This window comes from Lolium perenne, chromosome 4 (genome assembly GCF_019359855.2).
Source record: "Lolium perenne isolate Kyuss_39 chromosome 4, Kyuss_2.0, whole genome shotgun sequence".
Classification (NCBI taxonomy): domain Eukaryota; kingdom Viridiplantae; phylum Streptophyta; class Magnoliopsida; order Poales; family Poaceae; genus Lolium; species Lolium perenne.
In genome coordinates this window covers 204790225-204797661 of record NC_067247.2, presented here as the reverse complement: position 1 = coordinate 204797661, position 7437 = coordinate 204790225, and the positions used below count along the sequence as shown (strand labels likewise).

Below are 7437 nucleotides of genomic sequence, written 5' to 3'. Positions count from 1 at the left end.
GAAAGGAGAGCATGCAAGATCATAATAACATAATACATAATCTCAACCAAAGAAATCTCTCTATAAATCGGATCCACGTCAAACCAACATGTAGCAATTACAAATAGATGATCTTGATCATATTAGGCAGCTCACAAGATCTATACATGAAGCACAACAAGGAGAGGACAACCATCTAGCTACTGCTATGGACCCATGGTCCCGTGGAGGACTACTCACGCATCACCTCGGATGAAGACATGGCGATGTAGATGCCTCCAGTGGTGATTTCCCTCTCCGGCAGGGTGCCGGGATGGACTGTAGAACCCTCCCGAACTAGGGTTTCTGTTGACGGCGGCGTCGGAACTTTTCGTGGATGGAGGCTCTCGTCCCTGGGGTTTTTCCGATACGAGAATAAATAGGCGGAAGGGCGGATCAAACGAGGTGACGAGGCGCCAGTACATGGGCCAGGCGTGGCCAAGGGTGGGGCCACGCCTGCCCTATGTACTGCCACGTGATAGCTGTGACGCCCCGGAACCGGCACCATGAGGATCCCAGCGAACCCACCGAAATCCGCACGATATCGATTCCGACACGCCCTCCGACATGACGTGCGCGACGAATCACACACGTGATGCCAGAGGAATTAACACGAGCGGTAACATTACAACATGATTACAATAGAGCCCACAAGAAACAGATATATTACAACAACGACTCCAACGAGTGAAGATACAAATATACAACATAAGATCCAAATTATACAGAAGATCAAATATGTCCGAGTACGGACAAGATACAATTTGGACTAAGAGTACTAAAGATAAACGATGGCGTCCATAACCCTGCCTAGGCCAAGCCGGAAGGGTAACCTTGCTAACGTCGTCTTCATCAAACATAACTTCATACCTGCCAGGTTATGTCCCAAAGAAGCAGCAATAAGTACGGATTCGTACTTAACAAGACTTCAATACGTATAAGCATTCGTCAACCAGTCGTCCTTTGTACTTGAGGCACGCAGTGGACTTAGAGGACGCAAGAGGAACATCATAGGCAATATGGTGGGGTTAAGCGGCAGCGCGCAAGCACTAAAAACCTATAGAGACACTCTACAACATTCGTCTATCAGAGAAGGTGAGAGAGCGCACAAACTAACAGTTCTATACTCTGCATACATAACACAGCCGATGTGTTCCCCCCTCGAAAGAAGTACCTACAAAGGCACTCACACAGTTGTCAAGTTTTAACCATTTATTATTGAAGTTGTGCTAACTTACTACACAAGTTATTATGATTAAAACAATAGGTGTAAGTTGTCTATGGTCGAGTCATACAGCTCCAAGTCGTCCATAACCGCGGACACGGCTTATCGATAAGATTGTAACCTTGCAGGGGTGCCCAAATGTGCCCATGATGTCTACGCACGCTTCTATATATTCCTGTAGACAGTGTTGGGCCTCCAAGAGCAGAGGTTTGTAGAACAGCAGCCAGTTTTGTAACGCCCCACTTTTGCAAACTTGTTTATTTGTCCTTATTGCAAAAATTAGGGGGAACAAAACTTTTTCTATAGACTAATTAAGATGAATGGCCTTGATCTGTTTGTTATGATGAATTGCCTTGATCTGTTGGTAGATGTATTGTCTTGATTTCTTGTTGAGTTTTGTCTTGAGCCACCTCTTAGAACAACACCTCTAGTGGTTAAACTAGCAACTCACCAAATAAAACACATGCGTGCTTAGGAAAAATTGTTTTCCTTTTTAGTACATCAAACTCTTCTTCTGATGGCAACATGAGTGTGCCATCTTGATGTTTCTCTTTGTGGTACAACATAGCTCAATCATCCTTAGTTCAAAACTTGGGATCATCTACCCCTAGCTACATCCCTCTCTTATACCCACTCATCCTTGTTGGTTTTGAGGCCATGTCGACCATCTGTGTTGACAGGCTTAAAATGTCCAGACTTTGGCAATTGATCTCTAAGCACCCATAATTGTTTTTGTTGACCTAAATGCATGGATCTCATCTGTGCATCTCCCTCTAAAATTTCCACGTCCTGCATGTCTCACTCTACCCCTGCCACTCTTATATCCAACTTGATCTTATACCCTATCTAGTGTTTCAGCACTAGATCACTTCTTCCTCTTTAACCTCTTGTTTTTATTTCAATCCAAGTTTATCTTCACAAAACCAAGAGTGGGAATGATGGATACATTTGGTAGCCATCATCTACCCTTGAGAACACTCCTCCCTAAATTAGTTTTTCCTCCTCAAAAACCCTATTGTTTTCGTTCTCTAGTTTTGATCACAAAACTACTTCTAGTTTTATAAATCTTTTCAAGATATTTCCGCAAAGAAAACAAGGAACTGAAATGGGTTTTGTTTTTCATCCCATTTCTACCAAGTACTGATTTCTAAAACATTATTTTCTATCTTGCCTTCTTTTTAACAAAAGGCTTGTTTATGGTACTTATACCATTTCTTGTTTTCCTCTTGCTTATTTTTACATTGGAGAAAAAACTCTACTTTACTTGAGAAAGTAAGTAGAATATTTTGAACTCCTATGTTCCAACTAGTTCTCTCAACATTTTCAAATTCCATTCCACTTGAGTTCATTCCCAATTGTCCCTAGACAATTTAGGTGTTTCAAAATACTTTTCAAATAAGTTCTATTTCAAATGACAACTCTTGCACATCTTGTGTATCTCTCTGATCTACCACATTGTATTCCCTCATCCTCCAATTCTTGATCATGTAGATGATCATTTGGTACTTTCAAATCACTCCCCAATTGACCCCTTAATTGTAGAGCAACTTATATTTCATCATACCCATCTCAATCATTTATTCTTTTCCATCATGAATTGATGACTTATGCCAATATATTCATCCTTGTGAGAATATGATTACATCCTTCACTATCTCTCTAAACCTTGGACTCTTTATCACTTGAAGGAATCCATTTTCATTGCATGACACAAGTAGTGCCGTGTGTCTTGCATAGGCACTTGGGTGCCATGTGTCTCATCTTGTTTTTGCATAATTCAAATCTCAAATATTGTGGCGGCTATCTCAAATGATGGCCTACACTTGAAACCTTGTACACCACCATCTCCATCATCTCCTTGGCGCGAAAACCTTCAAGTCACAAATACCATCATGGTGCATATCACCATCACCCTCTCCTTCCATCTCTATCTCTTTTATATTTTCATACACATCATCTAAGCCACCATCTTGGAAAAGAATCATATGGCACCACCTTGACCAACAAGCATGATGAATGTTTCTTTTTTATGACTCATTTTTGGATGACACAAAAATGGGCGCCGGCCATGTCCATGCAATATGTGCATGCATGTGTGTCCAACTCCCTTCTCTCTCTACTACACTCCACCTTGGGAAGCCTCTCCTCCTTTGTCCCTTCCCAATGCCACAAATAATTTCAGCATTGAGTCAAATATCTCTTCCCCAAGCCAGCCACCCACCTCCACCAATCAATGAGAGGGCTGCCACCACTCTCTCCCTCTATAAAAAACCTTTGGCCGGCCACTTCCTCCTCCTTTGCCTCATTTCTTTTCACTCCCCACTTATTTCTCCACTCCTACACACTCTCCTCCTCCTCTCTCCCACGAGCTGCTGCTGCCCCTCGCTCCCATGGCCGGCCATGGCCATGGAAATCCATCAAGATGAAGCTTCCCTCCTCCCTCAAGCTTCCCATCACCATGAGAGCTTCCCTCTCACTCTCTTCTCCCCTAACCCTAGATGAATCCAGCCCTATTTCTCCTTTCTCCTCTCACAATATTGGATCTTGATGCAGGTGCATGTTGGTCCAAGCATGGAGAAGGTTGAGCAATCCTCAGATCTGAAGCTCTTGAACTAAGTTCGTCCAAAACCTTGCAGTAATTTCTGTAATCTTGCTGTTTCAGATTCTGGTACGAAATTGTAAAATCCGCCAAATCTCGTGTGCAGATCCAAATCGAGTGATTCAAAGTTCCACAGATGGGTATTTAAAAGATCTACAACTTGGCGTTGGTGTGATCCTCAAATTCGTTACGTATTTGCAGTGGTAAATAAAGTTCTGTAAACATGCAGAATCACTGTTTGTTAGATTTGTTCCGTTTTACAAAACCTTTTTGAGCATACTCAACTGTGGGTGAGAGCACTCTTTAGTACCTTCATTTTGGCGTTGGTTTCACTTCAAATGACCTCCTGAAATTGAAATGGTTCACAGATCAAGATCTGGTCATATCTGACTTTGTCGAATTAAACCAGGAGGTTGGAAACGAATTTTTGAATTAAACCAATTGGGTAAGAACCACCTATTCAATACCTTTCAGATGCAGCAGACCTCATATTTTTGTGGTTTATGTACTATTATTGGTGAATTAAACTTGTTCTGTGTGTTCTGCAGATGTGGCTATTAGCTTTTAAATCACCAAAAATCCATTTTTGAACCTAATTGAGTGATTCCAATTCTGTAGGATTACTGAATGTTTTCTTAATCATCTCAAACAAGTTTCAAACCTTTATCTGTTCTGCAACTCCATCGTTAAAGCAAATGGTGAAAACATGCAGTAAAATTGTCAATCCATTTGTGAGAGTTTCAGAAACAATTGGAACCCAAATCCAATTGTGTATGCATCTCAGCTTAATTTCCTTTCAAACGCAAGTGGCCTCATATTTTTAGGATTTTTCTACGATTTATGGCTTACAGATCTTGTTTTCTGTATAGTCAGATTCAAAGAAATTCCTAAAATTGTAGGTTTAATATTTTTGGGTGGTTCCAATTGGGTTAGTCTTGTATTAGTACTGGCTATCTAGGAAAAATATTGTTAGTCTCTGTTCATACATATTTGTTGCTGTTAGTAATGTTTATGTGTGACATGCATTGTTGAAGCAAAACTTTTCGGTTTATTTAAAACCCTTGACCAACTCTTTTTAGTAGAGATGGGAAACCTTTGTTTTATGCTTGCAAAACAAAACCTTTGCAACCTAAAATTAACTCTTTTGTTTTGCTTAAGTTTTCAAATGATGTGGTATATGGTTTGCTTCCTATTTTTGCATAGTGTTAAGTGAGCAAATTAAATTAGGAAAACTGATTTATACTTTTCCAAAAATGTTTGAAATTATGTTGTGAATGTTTGTGATGCCAAACTAATGCTCTTGTCCTCTTCATGATGTTATCTACCAGGGGATAATTGGTTTATACCATGGTGATAACCGAGAGAGGCAATTGCTATGTTGTGATGCACTCATGCCTCTACTAGGTAAATAAATGGGGTTTTCTAAATTAAAACTCTTAAATTGTTTTGTGGTATCTATAAGTCCTTAGTATGTTATACCTTGGCTGCATGATTATTTGTTGATTGTTGAATGTTGTCTTGTTGATGCAATGCGATTGATTGTGTTCCTTTTATATTTTCCGGCGATAGATGCGAACAATTCCGGAGAAGAAGAAGAAGTGGAATCGGACGAGGATTTTATTTATATATGTTGTTGGAATTCTTATATTGATGGAGTTGAAGAAGTACAGGGACAAATAAGCCAAGGCAAGCCATCTTTTGATCTCTGACTTGGTGTCTAGTTGGATGTCATTTGTTGATGCCCAAAGCACCTTATTTCTATGTGTGTTATTCTCTCTATTTATGTCATCTATGTGTGATTGCAAGTGGGGTACTCCCTAGTGGTGATACTCCACTATTGTCTTTGTGATTATGGGATGCATGGTATCATGGCCGTGCTATTCCACTTGGTCATCTTGTATGCTCAACTTGAGCATCTTCCCTCTCAAGATAGTAACTTACACCACACTCACCACTTTTGTAATTTAGAGGTATCAATGTCATGATCTTGGTGTAATTCTCAACTTGAGAGGAGTATGCCGTGTACCCATTGGAGAGTATTTTGGATAGTGATACCCCACTATCTAAGTTCTACATTTAGCACCACAAATCTGAAAGTATAATCCTCCTTGTGTTGTCGTAATACATGCTTACCTTAAGCAAGTATGATCCACTCCATTACCCCCTTTTTACACCATCTATGGTGTGATGACTCTCATCTCGGCCGTAGTGCAATAGTAGTTCCACTCATGAAACTATAGGTTGGGAACCCCTCAAGGCTTACCTTGTTGTAAATGTTTGTGAAAACCTTGGGTAAGTTAACTCTACTCAAGTGTATGTTTTGGAAAGGCAAATGTTGGGAACAAGGTTGTTCGGAGGAAATATGGTTGGTTGTGGACAAGCAAAGGAAGTGTGAGTGAATTGTGTTTTTAAAAAAGGAGCACTGCGTATAAGTGTACACCAGCCCAACTTTTACCGCGCAACCACGCTACCCCAACATGGGCACGGGGCTTAGCCTGTAGTTTGTTGAAGCTGGCAGGAGCACCCTTCACAACTTTCTAGGGAGGGTCACGATGACCTCCGACGCCGGGTTGCGCTCTGGAGGAGGCAATACACTGTCTTAACTGATAGCCGGACGATTACTGAGGGTCTTCTGTCATGGCGCCGGAGATACGCTCAAAAGGAGGTATGCTGCCGGGGTGCCGAGAAGGGGTAAGCCCGCAGGGAAGGACTCATGCCAGTGGAGATGGGCAAAAGGTTATGTCCGGGTATCCGTCGTGGCATATGTTGTTATGCGGGGATGATGCCCACACGATAGGTATCCGGATAGTTGTGGGGAAAGTGTGCAAACTCTGCAGAGTCAAATCTATTCGAATAGCCGTGTCCACGGTCATGGACGAGTTGTAAAGGTCTACCTTAACCGGGGCTTGAGTTTTGTTTTGATAAATGCTTTGCAAAGAAAGTGTTGTGTTGGATGTACCGGAAGGGTACGGAAAAAGGGCGTGTGTCGACCATATGGAGATGGTCGTGGAAAAATAAGACCAAGTGGGGAACTTTTTCCTAGTGTTTCATGTAGAGGAACTCTTCTTTAACAAAGATATAGAGATGTCATAGGTATCTTTTGAAGTATCTTCTTCAATAAAGATATAGGTATGTCACAGTAATTCTCTAGCATTCCCATCAACTGAGATGGACTTATGCTACCTCATCCTCAATAAAGGTATAGATATGTCATAGGACTTCCCTAGCATCCCCATCAAATGGGATGGCGGTATGCTACCTCTTCTTCAACAAAGATATAGAGATGTCATAGGAACACCATAGTGTCCGCATCACTTGAGATGCCGGCATGCTATATCCACAAGAGAAACTATTTCTCTTTCACATGCTATATCCACAAGAGAAACTATTTCTCTTTCACATGCTATATCCACAAGAGAAACTATTTCTCTTTCTCATGCTATTTCCACAAGAGAAATTAGCTCTTCCCTCTTGTCATCTTAGTTTAGCACTTGTTATCTTGCACTCTTGCAAAGTACCTTTCTTGATGGTTTGCGAGTACAATTCCAAATGTACTCACGGCTTTGTCCCTGGCTATTTACTTGGCCAGACTTGG

General features: G+C 41.2%; 1 long non-coding RNA gene across 1 annotated transcript; it reads left to right on the top strand.

Moving 5' to 3' along the window:
* Positions 1-3567: 3567 nt before the first annotated feature.
* LOC127295112 (uncharacterized) lies at positions 3568-5857 on the top strand. Its single transcript, XR_007847535.2, has 5 exons — positions 3568-3859; positions 3949-4045; positions 4211-4287; positions 5171-5246; positions 5412-5857. It is a non-coding gene; the product is annotated as an uncharacterized lncRNA (long non-coding RNA).
* Positions 5858-7437: the final 1580 nt, after the last annotated feature.